This window comes from Alnus glutinosa, chromosome 8 (assembly GCF_958979055.1).
Source record: "Alnus glutinosa chromosome 8, dhAlnGlut1.1, whole genome shotgun sequence".
NCBI lineage: Eukaryota > Viridiplantae > Streptophyta > Magnoliopsida > Fagales > Betulaceae > Alnus > Alnus glutinosa.
In genome coordinates this window covers 2,748,642-2,762,933 of record NC_084893.1, presented here as the reverse complement: position 1 = coordinate 2,762,933, position 14,292 = coordinate 2,748,642, and the positions used below count along the sequence as shown (strand labels likewise).

At 39.6% G+C, this 14,292-nt stretch overlaps 1 protein-coding gene and 1 long non-coding RNA gene across 2 annotated transcripts in view; both read right to left on the bottom strand.

Annotated features, from left to right (window-relative positions):
- LOC133874929 (F-box/FBD/LRR-repeat protein At5g53840-like) overlaps positions 1-14,292 on the bottom strand; it is a 91,641-nt gene that overhangs the window by 70,969 nt on the left and 6,380 nt on the right. The gene's annotated exons all lie outside the window — the stretch shown is intronic.
- Positions 12,209-14,240, bottom strand: LOC133875962 (uncharacterized). The gene is made up of 3 exons (XR_009901512.1): positions 13,815-14,240; positions 13,048-13,077; positions 12,209-12,565 (listed from the first exon to the last, which is right to left on the bottom strand). It is a non-coding gene; the product is annotated as an uncharacterized LOC133875962 (long non-coding RNA).

Sequence of the window (14,292 nt, the reverse complement as noted above, 5' to 3'; positions counted from 1 at the left end):
TGAATGTATTTTTCTCGAAGATGACGGACCCAGAGACAATCCACATTGGAGACAATCTTCCATCCAAGTTTGACAATAAGAGCAAGATTGGTTTCTTTCATAAGACGAAAGCCTAGACCCCCTAGATAACGAGGAGCACATATAGAGCTCCAGAATTTGAGACACAGATTCCTTGATTTACCTTTTGGAAAACCCCACCGGAAGTCTTTATAAATGATTTGTCCAGTGCTAAGCAAAGTGAATCTGGGAGAAGAAAGGAACTCATTGTATAAGAGGGAATGGTAGCTGCAGTGGTTTGATAAGTACCGCTCTTCTAGCTTGAGAGAGAGTTTTTGCTCGCCAACCATCTATTTTCCCCATAACCTTAGCCAGAATAGGCTGAAAGACTTCCTTTTTGGATCTACCAAAAATAAGAGGAAGTCCATGACAGTAAGGTACGGAGGATGAGGCTTAAAAGGGATGATACCTGTGATGCTAGAGATAGATGGTGCCATGGTGTTTTTACTGAAGAGGATAGACGATTTGGAATCATTCACAGCTTGTCAAGACCATCTACAATAAGAGTTCAGACATGACTTGATAGCAAAAACTTCATTAGAGTTGGCCTTTGCAAAGATAATTAAGTCATCAGCAAAGAGAAATGTGTAACTATGGGACAATTTCTAGCAATCTTAATACCCTTGAGAAGACCAATAGATTCCTGTTGATTGAGAAGTCGAGACATAACCTTTGTGCCCAGAATAAATAAAAAAGGACATAAAGGGTCTCCTTGGCGAAGTCCTCTAGTTGGAGTAAATAACTTGAAAAGGATGCCATTGATTAAGATGGAGAAGGATGTAGAAGTAACACAAACTCGGATCCAGTTAATCCATGTATGGTGGAAACCCAATTTACTCAAGATGGCCAAGAGGAAAGACCATTCCATACGATCAAATTCTTTTTTCATATCAATCTTAACAGCCAGAAGTCTTCCACGACCTTTTTTTGATTTGATTGTATGGAACAATTCATGGGCCATAATAGAATTATCTTGAATAATTCTGAAAGGAATAAAAGCAGATTGATATGGAGAGATAAAGAGATGGAGCAGACCTTTGAAGCGATTAGCCAAAACTTTGGATATTATCTTATAAATGATGTTGCAGAGGCTAATAGGTCAAAAATGGCTGACAGAGAAGGGCCCTAGCTGTTTGGGAACTAGAGCAACAAAAGTATGATTCTAATCTTTCAGAAGATGGTTTGTTGTAAAGAAATCCCAAACACATCGTAGAACTACATGCTTTACTATATCCCAATATCTCTTGTAGAAAAGAGCTGTGAAGCCATCTGGATGAGGAGCTTTGGTGGACCCAATGCTCGAGAAGGCTTTGAAAATTTCCTATTCTGATGGGATGGCACAAAGTGCTAAATTCTCTTAAGCTAAGATGGAGCTATCAAATAAATTCAGCAAGTCATTCTCAATAATAGGTAATGAAGATAAGGATAGAGAATTAAAATGATTTGTAAAGCAGCTTCCAGTTATGGTACGGTCCAAGATCCAGTCTCCAGATGGGAGCCTGAGAAAGGTGATAGAATTTCGCCTTTGTTTAATCAGAGTGGACGTATGGAAGAACTTAGTATTCAAGTCCTTGCAAGTGAGCCAGGTCTCTCTGGATTTGTTCTTTCAAAGCATTTCTTCTTGTAGATAGAGCTCAATCAATTCTTGTTTGAGAGATACTTCTGCTTGAAGAGATTGATTAAAGGCATTGGATTGCTGTATAATATCCAGTTGCCTTGTAAAAGAAGATATCCTCGTTTGAATATGTCCAAAGTGGATCTTATTACAATTTTTTAGAGCATATTTTGTGGCCTTCAATTTCTTTGACAATGTAAAGGTTGGAGAACCAGTAAAGTAAGAGTTCTAGGCAGAGGAGATAATATTCCTGCAGAAGGGATTCTTTGTCCAGAATTCCTCAAACCTAAAAGGTCTAGGCAGGTTATTTGGGGGGGAGGGGGGGTAACAGTAAGCGGTAATAAAGGATTATGGTCAAAGGAGATGGCAGGATAGGCCAAAATAAAAATTTAGTCCTTGTACTTGAATTCCTCCAGAACACTTGACGGATTCCGTTAGTATGCCACGTCAGCACCAATAGAATGACGACATGTATCACTCTTAATAAAAAAACAAATTAACATATCAAAAATATAATATATAAAACCTAAAAATTATTTTAAAAAACAAAAAATTGAAAAAAAAGAAAAAAAAAAGAAAAGCAAGGGGGTGGCTCCCATCGGCTGGGGGTGCAAGCCACCCCAGAGAGGGCAGGGGGTGGCATGCTATTGAGACTGGCATCTAAAACTCTAATTGCATTGATAATGCTTTTATATAATTGTATGATATTGAACATTGGACATATACATTATTATTTTACATGTACATATATGTTTCATATTATATACATTTAAGGTCTTTAAGTTACATTGTATTTGACTATGTTGTGAGTAATGAGATTATCACAATGAAGATCATGGTCATAGGTCCTTGTATAGGAGAAGCAGGAAGTATCCTTTCTGGAGCTGTGACAGGATCGCTATCGAAATAATTATTATTATTTTGGTATTTTGTGTTTTGAATTTTGTAATTTTTTATTTTTTTATTTGTGCTTTATTATTTTTTTTTATTTGTTCTTACTTGTCTATAAAAATAAATAAATCAATATAACGGTCATAAATCGTTATTTATCCTTGTCCAAATCACACACACACACACACACACACAGAGGATCGCTATCGAAATAATTATTATTATTTTGGTATTTTGTGTTTTGAATTTTGTAATTTTTTTTTTTATTTGTGCTATTTTTTTTTTTATTTGTTCTTACTTGTCTATAAAAATAAATAAATAAATATAACGGTCATAAATCGTTATTTATCCTTGTCCAAATCACACACACGCACACACACGCACACACACACGCACACGCACGCACGCACACACACGCACACACATTACTCATGCTTTTGAGATAAACAAACTATAATAAACTATATATAGAGAAAGGACATAAAGCTTCCATTATTTTTTCCTTGTACCCATATTTGTAACTATAAATAGAGAAAGGGCATAAAGCTTCCATTATTTTTTCCTTGTACCCATATTTATGATTTGTTACATACTCTCGAGTCACAATTGTAGCTTTTATGCAAAATCAATACCCTTATGATGTAGATGTAAGATGGATGGGCCATTTCAGGGGGTTACCTTTAACACACATGTTGGTACAGTTTCTGGTATGGTGATGTGTCGCCTTGTGATTCGTCATCTTCCTTGATATTCACTCTCCTCGTAATCTGCAAAATAATAAACCACTAGTCGGGGGTGCCGGCTATGCCCACTCCGATGCCTAAGTCAGTTCAAACTCGTGACTTTTATGGAGAATAAGAAATCTCAGAGCTTAGAGAATCTATGTGTCAAAATACCTGGCGTAGCAGTCTTATTTATAAGCTCACAGTTATAAAACTACTGGAGTTCTTGAAGCACAATCGGATTAGGAGTTGAAGTCCTAGATCACATTGGCTTTAATCTTATCTTCATAGAGTTCAAATTGGGTAGTAGAGTCCAAGTCGGATAGGACACTGCCTCTTCATTTTGATTCCATGCTAATAGGTACCTTATTCCATATTTTTTGGGATAGGGTCTATCCCGAGATTCTCGGGATAGAAGTCTTTCAAAAGATCAAGAATCCTAGATTCGGGTCTGAGCCTATGAATTTCGGACATAGTACCCTAATCGTATTCAAACACTTATTTGTTGAGTCTGAGGAGATATCTCCGAGGCATTATATTGCATTCCGACCAATCTTCCGAGACGGTAATATCCCGCGATATGTGCACTCCATCAAGACTAGGAGATCTCAGAATACTCTACCCCTTTTGGAGTTTTTAGGCCCGATATGCTCAAAGCACGTAAATCGAGGTGCTCAGGCACCGAGGTGATTTCTTCAAGCTAGGTTGTGACTAACCCCTGAGATACTCTGACCGAAATGACCCAGCCAGGTCAGACTTGTGGGTCAAAGTTCTGACTTGCCTTGGAGCCCACGTGGCTTCGGATCTAATTATTTCCCCAAAAGTTACCCCCTAATTATCTTATTTTGAATTTTTGAATGTAAGAGAATTAATTGCTCCTAGGAAACAGTAATTTGAAAGCTGTCACTGTGTGCGTTAGTTTCCAACGCATCTATTAGCTGTCACTTTATCCCGCCATAATGACCGAATCCTGACAGCTCATGATGGCGGCGACAATTCAATTCGAAGTTTCAATTTTCGAGGAGGCGCCTTTAATGAAGATTCGATCATTTTGAATTTTCAAACGGCTGACTCTTTGATATTCGGGCATTTGAATTAATGGCGCCCTTTGAGTTCTCGGGCACGTTTGGGGGGCAATTAAATCTTCACTTTTCACCCCTCTATAAATACCGCATTTCACCAATTTTTCTCACTTTCACCATTCTCTTTGAACTTTCGAGCTTTCTATCTTTCTTGCTTCAACTTCTTACTCTTAGCCCTTTCTTCTTTTCTGTAATGGCGAGGTGCCTTCCTTCTGGTAGCATTCCCTCCACTTCGGGGCCAAAAGGCAAAAAGGCCAACGTGGCCCCAAATCTCAAGCCTTTGGAGAATCAGAGGGAGGCCTGTATTTTCGAAGAACACGAGGAGGTTCTTCGGCGGAATTATGACATCCCACCAACGATGAGGATGTTTTATCAAAATCCAGTAACTCAATCCATTAATGGCGATGACATCACTCTGTTTGAGAGGATGTTCATGGTTGGACTCCGGCTTCCTTTCCCCGAGATCGCCAGGGACCTTGTTTTGTTTCTGATGATTGCTCCGAGCCAAATTATGCCAAACACTTGGAGGTATCTCTTCGCCTCCTACATATTGTGGAGGACGGTTCTGGACAAGGAGATGGATATTTTCCAATTCTTCAACATTTACTGCCCGAGACAGAAGCCAGACGGGGCAATTAAGCTGACTATCTGATACCCCTCAGTATTTATTAAACTGAAGTTGGGGCTTTCGAACAACAAATTTTGGGAGCTGCAGGTCTTCCGAGTGTCCAGGGAGTGGGAATGCGCTGAATCTACTGTTCTGTCGAATGACCGACGGATGTCTCGGGTCTGGAAGTTGCTACGACCTGACCGACTCAAAGCTCCTGAAATCAGCGTGACATCTCGTGTTGATGTTCAGAGAATGATCGAATGGTCTGGAGCGAGGTTGAAGGCAAAGCAGTTCGATGACATTGATTTTGACCACATCGTTACTGATGAGGCCATAAGGTGGTTTCTCGAATATTCTGTTCTGGAGAACAAAAGGACAATGACAAAAAGGGGCAAAACCAAGAAGAACTCAAGGGCCCCAAAGTCTCGCCAGCAGCCCACTAAAAAGAGGGCCGTCGATCCCGAGACCCTCGTCTCCTAGGAGGTGGCTCCTAAGAGAAAGAAGCAGAAATCGCCTCTTGCACTTCCATTTCAAGGAGGGCACCTCCTAAGAGGGCAGAAATGAGTCCAATCAAAGAGAGGTCACAGGATCCTGTTCCTGAGTCCGAAACGGAGAGGGTTTCAGTGAGTTTTGACGGGTTTATCCCAGAGTGTTCTCCGACCCGAGAGGCCACCTTTCAGCCACCTTTTGGCCTAAGGGATGAGTCTAGTTCTAAGAGGTCCTCCAGTTCTTCGATGTCCAACGATGAAGAGTCTGAAGCTGGAGTTCCAGGGATGACTAGCCCTGCACCCGAGCCGCTGAACAGGGGGGCTGATCAAACCTCTGAGAAGATTAGGAGGGCGGCAACTCCTCGTCGAGTGAAGAGTTTGGCCAAGAGAAGGAAATTTGGACCCCGAGACCATCTTGCAGGAATGATCTCGGAGGCTGAACAAATTTGGGGGGCCGGTCATTAGGTCTTCAGATGTTGAGGCTAATCCTGAGGACGTGGCGACCCCTGATAACTGACCTGCCAATGCCGAGGATATCGAGGAGGAGCATACTCCCAGAATTCCTTCTGCGAAGCAGATGGGCACTCTTCCACTTCCCAAGGCTGATCAAGAGGCAGAGCATGAGACAACTCCGAGGGCTAGTCCAGTCTTAGCCCAGACCGAACCTGACCATCTTCATGTGAGCTCTGAGGAGGTTGAAAGGGACATTCCACAGGATGAAGATGTAGTAAGGCCTGAGGCTCCTTTGAATGCCGAAGTCCAAACTAGGCGTGAAACGAGTTCGGGGCCAAGTACATCTGAGCCAAGGCCATCTGCATCCAAGGTTGATCCGAATGCTAAGGCTACCCTCAACACTGAGGGAACCAATGGCTCAAGGTTCAGATCCGTCTTTGAGATACTTGGCCGAGGTCTCCTAGGATGTCCAATGGAGGCCATCAAGAATCTCATACCCGAGGGATTCTTGGGTAATGCTGGGGTAGCATCTCCCGAAAGGACTGCCCAAGGCATTATGATTTCTCACTATCAGGTAAAATTTTTTGGAATACTCAAACTATTTGCTTAGGAAATTTTTACATCAACTCGGATTTTATTTCGACTCTGGCAAAACTTTGAAAGGCATTAAGAAGTGCAGCCGGCTGTTCCAGCTCCCGAGGTGCAAGCTCGAATCTCGGGACTTGAGAAGGAAGTGGACAGCTTGAAGGCGCTTCTTCATGTCTGAGATGAAGAGTTGGCTTCTCGGGACTCCGTAATCTTTGAGGAGCGGTCTGCCATGGCCAGAATGAAAGCTGTCGTTTTGGAGGCCAACGAACGTTGTAATTGGTCTATCGAAGGTCTATCCCGCGAGCTTGATCGTGCTGACCGACTACAAGCTCAGTTGTGAGCTACTCAAAACGAGTGCTCCGAAGCTTGCAATAATGCCGAGGCCGTTGAAGCTGAGAGGGGAAAGCTTGAGGCCGAGAAGGAGAAACTTGAGGCTGAGAAGGCAAAAGCTTTAAAGGCGCAGGATAATGCCGAGAGTCTCTTACTCAGACTTCGGGCCAGATATGATCAATGCAAAGATAAGACAAAACACCTTCTGAAGCAGCTAAGTTTTGTGCCTTACCTCCGAGACAAAATATGGGGTCGGGGATTCGAGAATTATTGGACTCTTTCTACGAATCCTCAATATAAGTTTGATCCTTAAACTGTTGGGCCGCTTCTGGTAGGGATTCCGGACGAGGCTGTCAAGGAGCTTACAGAGTTCGGCAAGAGCTTCATGCCTTATGTACCTAACTGGGGTGCCGATGCTCTGAGGCCCGATGAGGATGAAGCTTGAAATGCCGAACTCGTGCCTCGGTGCTTCAGCTTGTAGATACTTTACTTTTCTTTTTCCAATGTATCTTTACTTTTTCATGTAAAATTTTTGTAATGAACAAAATTTCAATATTACTGAATGAAAGTCTTCGGACATTTTGACCTTCATTTTCCTTATCTTACTAATCCTGAAGTGTTCTTACATCTGAGCTGTTACCCCCCAAATAACTTAAGGAATGAAAATTCCTCTAAGTTATTATTAAAGTTAGCCGTAGAACATTATAATTTTTCAAATTGAATTGAACATCTTTACTTGGAAAAAAGTTTTCCACTTAATTCTTCCGATACATGTTTCGGTTTCTTATAATTCTTACTTTTTATACTAGAGTTACCTCCCAAAACTTGAACAGACAATTGGTTTGTGTAAGTTTTTTCCAAGGGAAGAGTCGGTCTAACTATTTTTTAAATTTAAGCTACCCCCTAAAAATTTTGAACAAACAATCGGTTTGTTGAGATTTTTTACAGAGAAGAATAGAAAAAACTATTTGCATCGAAGTGTTGAGTCTTACTTGATGATTTTTTAAAGAGGTTTTCTCCTCATAGCTTCATCCGAGTTGCTTCCTTTGAGATTTTATACTGAGAGCTTGACTCAGCTTCAAGGATATCTCCCTTTATAGCATCTCGGTCCTTACTTTGAGATTGACTAGGTGTCGGTGCTTAAGCTACTGTCGGATCTTCCTCTTCATACTAAGCTACCCCCCATAACATTAGGCTGCGATTGCAGGCTAAGTCGTTCGAGGTGGGCAATCAGTTCCCCTGGGTATCCCCACCATAACTCGGGCAAATCTTCGTCTTTGCTGAGCTACCCCCCATAACATTAGTCCGCGACCGTGGGCAAAGACGTCCGAGGTGGGTAGTTAGTTGCCTTGGGTATCCCCACCATAACTCTTTCAAGTCGTTCAAGGTGGGTGTCGGGCAAATCTTCGGTGTAGCTTTGTCATATTTGAGAAGTAATTGAAGAAGAAGTAGCTTTATTGATGATAAAATTGCCGAACATAACTAATTACATAAAGTAATTTTTCAAGTGTTCGGCATTCCATGCTTTCGGGAGCATCTTCCCTATCTCGAGAGCATCTTCTCTCTGTACATTTGGTTTATGATTCTATATCCTACTTTTTAGTGGTAATTTATTTTAAAGTATCAAAGTTGTGGATGTGATGCACTGACAAGTATGAGAGAGATACTTCTACTAATTATCTATGAAACCACAACCGTGTACGCTTTTCAAATATCAAACCAGAGCAAAAGCCTTATTTTTTTTTTCTTTAAGAAAAATGTATCCATCATCCGAAAACATATTGTCAATTAAATTTTATCCGCTAAATTACTACTGATCATTAATGAAAAAAATTACAGGATTACTAATTTATCACCTAAAGATAATTCTCTTCCAAGCACTTTCGCACACTCTCGGCAGCATAGAAGATGGCAAAGAAGAATAACCAGAGAAGCCATCGTGTCCGAGCTCTGCCTGTGAAACTAGATACCTTATCATTGTGATCTAATTAGGGTTTTCATGTATTGTGTATGCTTATTAGGATGTGTTATAGAGTAGTAAGCTAGGGAGCATCAATCCCCCACACCTTTAGTAGTATAATCATTTTTCAATTATAGTTTAAATCTTTACGTGGTAAGTGTTTGATGTGAAACTAGGTGCTTTATGATTACGTCTTAACGAAAGTATTTTCACGTCAAGGTCGTCATAATGGTTGATGCCCATTATGCGCTCATATCATGCATGTTAGAAAGATCCATATAGACTTTAAGCATTTCATTGGTTAAGGATTAAATGAGATCAATACCCTAAGTTTCTTTTAAGTTTGTTTCATTTTCCGTCTTTATTACCTTACTTGTTGTAGCTTCAATTCTACAACCTTTACTTTTGTTTTCTTTTTCAAAGTTAAGTTAAATACACTATTTAGATATCCTGTTACGCAAAACAACCCTTAACATCTGTGATTCAATAACCCTTACTATAGTACAATTGATTTGTACTATTGCGAAGTGGTAAAACTTATAAATTTAAAAATCCACGCACGGAGTCGTCTAGACTTGAGCGTACCAGCGACTTAAAGCAACGCATTCTAGGCTAACAGATCTTCCACGTTCTTTTGTGCTTGAGCCAATTGTTGATTCAGGTTGGCTATGCGGGCCTCGGGGCCTGGAGACTTTACCTCTTCGTGGGTGTTGTTTTTGACCTAGATTCGTACGGCGCATAGTCACCATTGCGGATTTGTTTTTGAAGGAACAAAGTTGAGTTCCCATAGACGGCGTCTAACTGTTGGTACAGTTTCCGGTATAGTGACGTGTCGCCTTGTGATTCGTCGTCTTCCTTGATATTTGCTCTCATCGTAATCTGCAAAATAATAAACCACTAGTCGGGGGTGCCGACTATCCCACTTCGATGCCTAAGTTAGTTCAAACTCGTGACTTTTATGGAGAATAAGAAATCTCAGAGCTTAGAGAATCTGTAGATATTTTTTTGGGGATGACAGTTAAAAGCACGTCGGCCGGCTGCTTTTCTGTCTTGGTATTTCTAAACCTCTCTCCATGAGGATAGGTTTGGCTTTACCTTAGATGTTAAGAATAGATGTCGTTTCCTTTTCCATAAGCATGTGTTTCTTGTTTTTTTGTTTATCGGTTTTCAAAAAAAAAAAAAAAAAATTGGGGAGAAGATGCAGAACTTTATTTCTTTCTTTTGATAGCTTTTCAGATATTACATGTGTTTTTACCTGATAACTCAGTTCATTGTGCATTTATTAAATATGCTTATATATGATTGAGAGTTTATGCATGATATCTGCTAAGTTTTCCTGTTGCATCTTGATGATAGATAGTTACTTTCCTCATGTGATGAAAACGTGCACTATCTAAGACTCCCCTAAGGTACATTTTTTCCTTCTCTGACTTTTAGTTTCTAGAAATTCTGGATAAGAGAAGAGGTTTTCGATAAGATGGCCAAATTGACCACATGCTAGTTGAACCTAAAACCTATAAACTCTGGCACTCCCTACAGTTTGCAGTACCTTAAGATTCGAGCAGTAATTCATAAAAAGTTCTGTGCTTTAAATATTTCACTGCTTATGTGCTTCAAATTACCTTGCCCTCTATGAGCAAGTAAATTTTTTATCTTGTCCTACTTGGTACAAGTAAAACAAATAAGTGTTGCATCTTAGGGGGAGTGTATCAGATGAGGGTGGCTAGGCCCTAACAAGTTATAAGGTTTGACTTTTGGCTAATCTGTCTTTGATTTTCTCTCATGTCTAGAAAATCTGGTTGCTTTTTGTCATATCAGTGAAAGTCATACCTTATGGGAAAAGTCTTCACACACACACGCATTGCATGAGTTGAGTAATCTATTTAAAATTTCTATCTGCAGGAAAATTTGTGCTTATTGAATACTTAACTCTCATTTATATCTTTGCATATTTCTGCAATGTTATTTGACAGTTTTATCAATTGATTATACATGCGTGTTCTGAAACTGACTTTAGGAAAAATAATGCTTTTTTGCAAATTTTCCTCCAGTTTCAAAATTTTAGTGTGAAGCATCCATACGAGCACAGGTTTAAGACTTGCGTCTCTTTCTCTGCCATACACACATCTTTGCATTTTTATTGATTTATCATGGCATCTTGTGTGTTTTTCTCGTGGATTTCTCCCGATATTTTGGCATTTTTTTGCACATCTCTTTTCATCCCATGATCTTCATTGTGTTTTCCGTTATTCTTTTAAGTCTTTGTGATTTTAGAATATTGGAATATTTGTTGGGATCTTTTCTTGAGATAATGTGCATGAAAATCCTTCTCTGTCTGTGTGTTGGGCTGATCATGATATATTTATGCCTTATGAGTAGCTGCATTGCTTATATTTCTCTTTGGCATCCATTTGACAGCCATGTTAAATACCACATTATGTTTGGAACTAACAGGATCCAATGGTATTTTTGGAGATATTTCTGATTGGTTTTTCAGGAATACGACATCCAGCGGCTCCCAGCACAGTGATTGACAGATGCATCCTTTGGAAAACTGACTATTGTTGAAGTCGGATGTCCAATTTCCAAAGGTCTTGGGATTTGATACTTGGAGGATTTCTATTCCTCTCTTTTGGGCCCCTTACAAACTTTTCTTTATTTTCCTTTTTTTTTGGATTTTAGAAAGTTTTTGTCTGTGGATTTTATTACTCTGTTTACCCTTGTACTTCTGAGACATTAAGGGGGAGTAATTGTTGTGTGGTTTTTCTCATTACTCTGTTTTACCCTTTGTCCCTTTGTGACAAAAAAAGGGGGAGTAATTTTTGATTTAGACCGGGATTGTATTTTTAACCGGTCAAGTGATTTTTGTCCCAGAATGGCCAAAGGGGAAGTTTGTTAGTTTTTGTGTTGGCTGCATTCTGTTGGACAAAATCACTTTTATGTAATGTTACTGCTTTCTCAGGGATGCTGCCTTATCCAGAGTCTACTCTTCAGCTATGTTCTTCGAGAAGATTCTATGAAGTTTTCAAGGATTTATTTCGGTTCCCTGTCAGCCGTCCGGACGATGTGTCATCCCGTCCGGACGCCCATCTGTCTACTGCTCCATCCGTCCGGACGATGTGTCATCCCGTCCGGACGCCAGATAGTCCAGCATCATCCGTCCGGACGACGTGCTTCTTCCGTTCGGACACTTCACTGTATCGAGAAGTTTCTGTTCCAGCTTGCTTAGTCCGGACTTTTCAGCAACACGTCCGGACGCATATCAGTTCTCGAACGGTTCACTGATTCTTTCCAAGTTCAAGAAAGGGAAGATCAATTGTAACGCCCCGCCTTTTACAAAAAGGCGTAAGTGAAAATTTCGATTTCCACGTGACATTACTACATCATCAGAGTATAAATTGGCAGCGGAAAATATAATTTATCCAATAGGCTTGGATTAAATAACACATTAGAGCCTTTAAATTAAATACCTCAACTTACATTAAAATAATAATAAAAGGTCTTACAAATAAATACACACAAAAGCAATAACATAAGGACCACCACGGCACACGTTCTATGTAATAGTAGTCATATTACAAACCATAAAATAAAGCATAAGATGTCTAGAAAGTACATAAAATAAAACCTAATAACGACATGGAAGATAAACTGTTCAGCAAGTCTATCATAAAAAGGAGACTTTAGACAGTCTCATCTATGAAACCAGAATCATCATAAGGCTCCTGATAATCCTGATACTCGTCAGTGTCTGTGCCTGCACAGTCATCTATGAGAAGGTGGTTATAACCACAATCCCATAGTTCCATAAGTGAGCTAACTGTCATTCAACAACATCATGATTTATGCGTTATTTTAAGGAACAGATATGACATAATGATGTGGTGATAGTTTTTCATGCAAAGTTTAACAGTTTATATAGTGATTACACTCCTCTCTTGAAGGGCACGTTCCCCCGTTTAATCGTCTTTCTAGGAATCAATCCCTCACCATTTACATTTTAATTAACTATGTTTTCGCACTATTAGAGACCTCCCTCCTCTAGTGCTTTGAAAGCCGTTCCAATCAATGTGATTATTATTGTTTCCGGTTCAAATCTATCATGAACCTTTGGGAGACGTTGCGCCCAATATTAATAGGTTGATTATTAACAATATGCAATAATCAGTCACACGCATCCAATTAAAATAAAACATAAACACGACATTATTGAAATCCAGTGCTACCCTCAGTAAGTATAAAAATACTTACAGTCCTTTTTGTGCTGTCTCAATTCATCATCTGCATCAAACACATATACATGTGCATACAAGGTCAATATCATTACTTTCTAGAAACTCATGCCTCAACATGAATTCTATTTTTATACATAGACACATACATAGAAGCGATCATCTATTAATTGGAAAATCACTTACATCTATGAACACTCAACATGGTTAAAACTTAATATTTACTTAATCAATTAGCAAATCAATACTTTGGAATAACATCTAATCTAGGTCTCAAGTAATCACTCGAGTACACTCTAAAATTCTTGATATCATTCTCTATAGCATAGAGAAATCAACCAACAAGAAACCTATGTATTTTTCTAACAAAATCTAATCACTTTTAGGGAACATCAATCCAATTACCAAACCAATTAACAAAACATATTAACAATTATTTCAACCAATATATTTGAGAAATCATAATAATACAGCATGCTCAATTTCCATAATACTCAATTTCTAAAATAATGCATTTCATGATTAAACTCATGAAATCGTTCTTTAATTCTAGAGTTTTATAATTAATCAAGCCCTTAGTTTAAACAACATCACTCATTAATTATCAATAATCAAACATAATCAATACTTTAGAGTATATATATATTTTTCAAAATATAATATACATAAATAAGTTATAATAAGAATATTCAATTCTATAATTATTAAAGTTATATTCTAATATACTAGTTACTTGATTTTATGAAAATATATACTTTTAGGCTAATTAAAAACTTAGAAACTCACATTAAGGATTTTCACTCGAACATCCAGCGAAACGGTGAGTTTTGGTCGCCGGAAAGGTCACCGGAAAGTCGCCGGAGAAACTGCCGGCGGCGGGTCGCCGGCGGGTCGGGGTTCCGGGTTGATGGGCTTATGGGTCTCGGGCTTATGGATCTCGGGCTGGATCATTGTTGATCGCGGGTTGGGTCACTGCTGGGTCATGGGCTTGGAGTCTTGGGCCAAGGTCTCGGGCTTATGGGTTTCGGTCTTGGGCTCAGTGGGTCTCGGAGTTGGGCTTCGCTGCAGGGCTCGGGTTATAACTGGGTTCGGGTCTCGGGCTAAAGGGGTTCTCAGAATTGGGCTCACAGGCTCGGGTCACGGGTTTTGGGCTTCTCGGGATTTGGGCCTCTATGAATCGGCTCGGCTACATCAGATTGGGTTGGGCTCAATATATCTGGGCTAGAGTCAGTTCGTGGACCGGGCTTTATGGTTCTAATGAAAG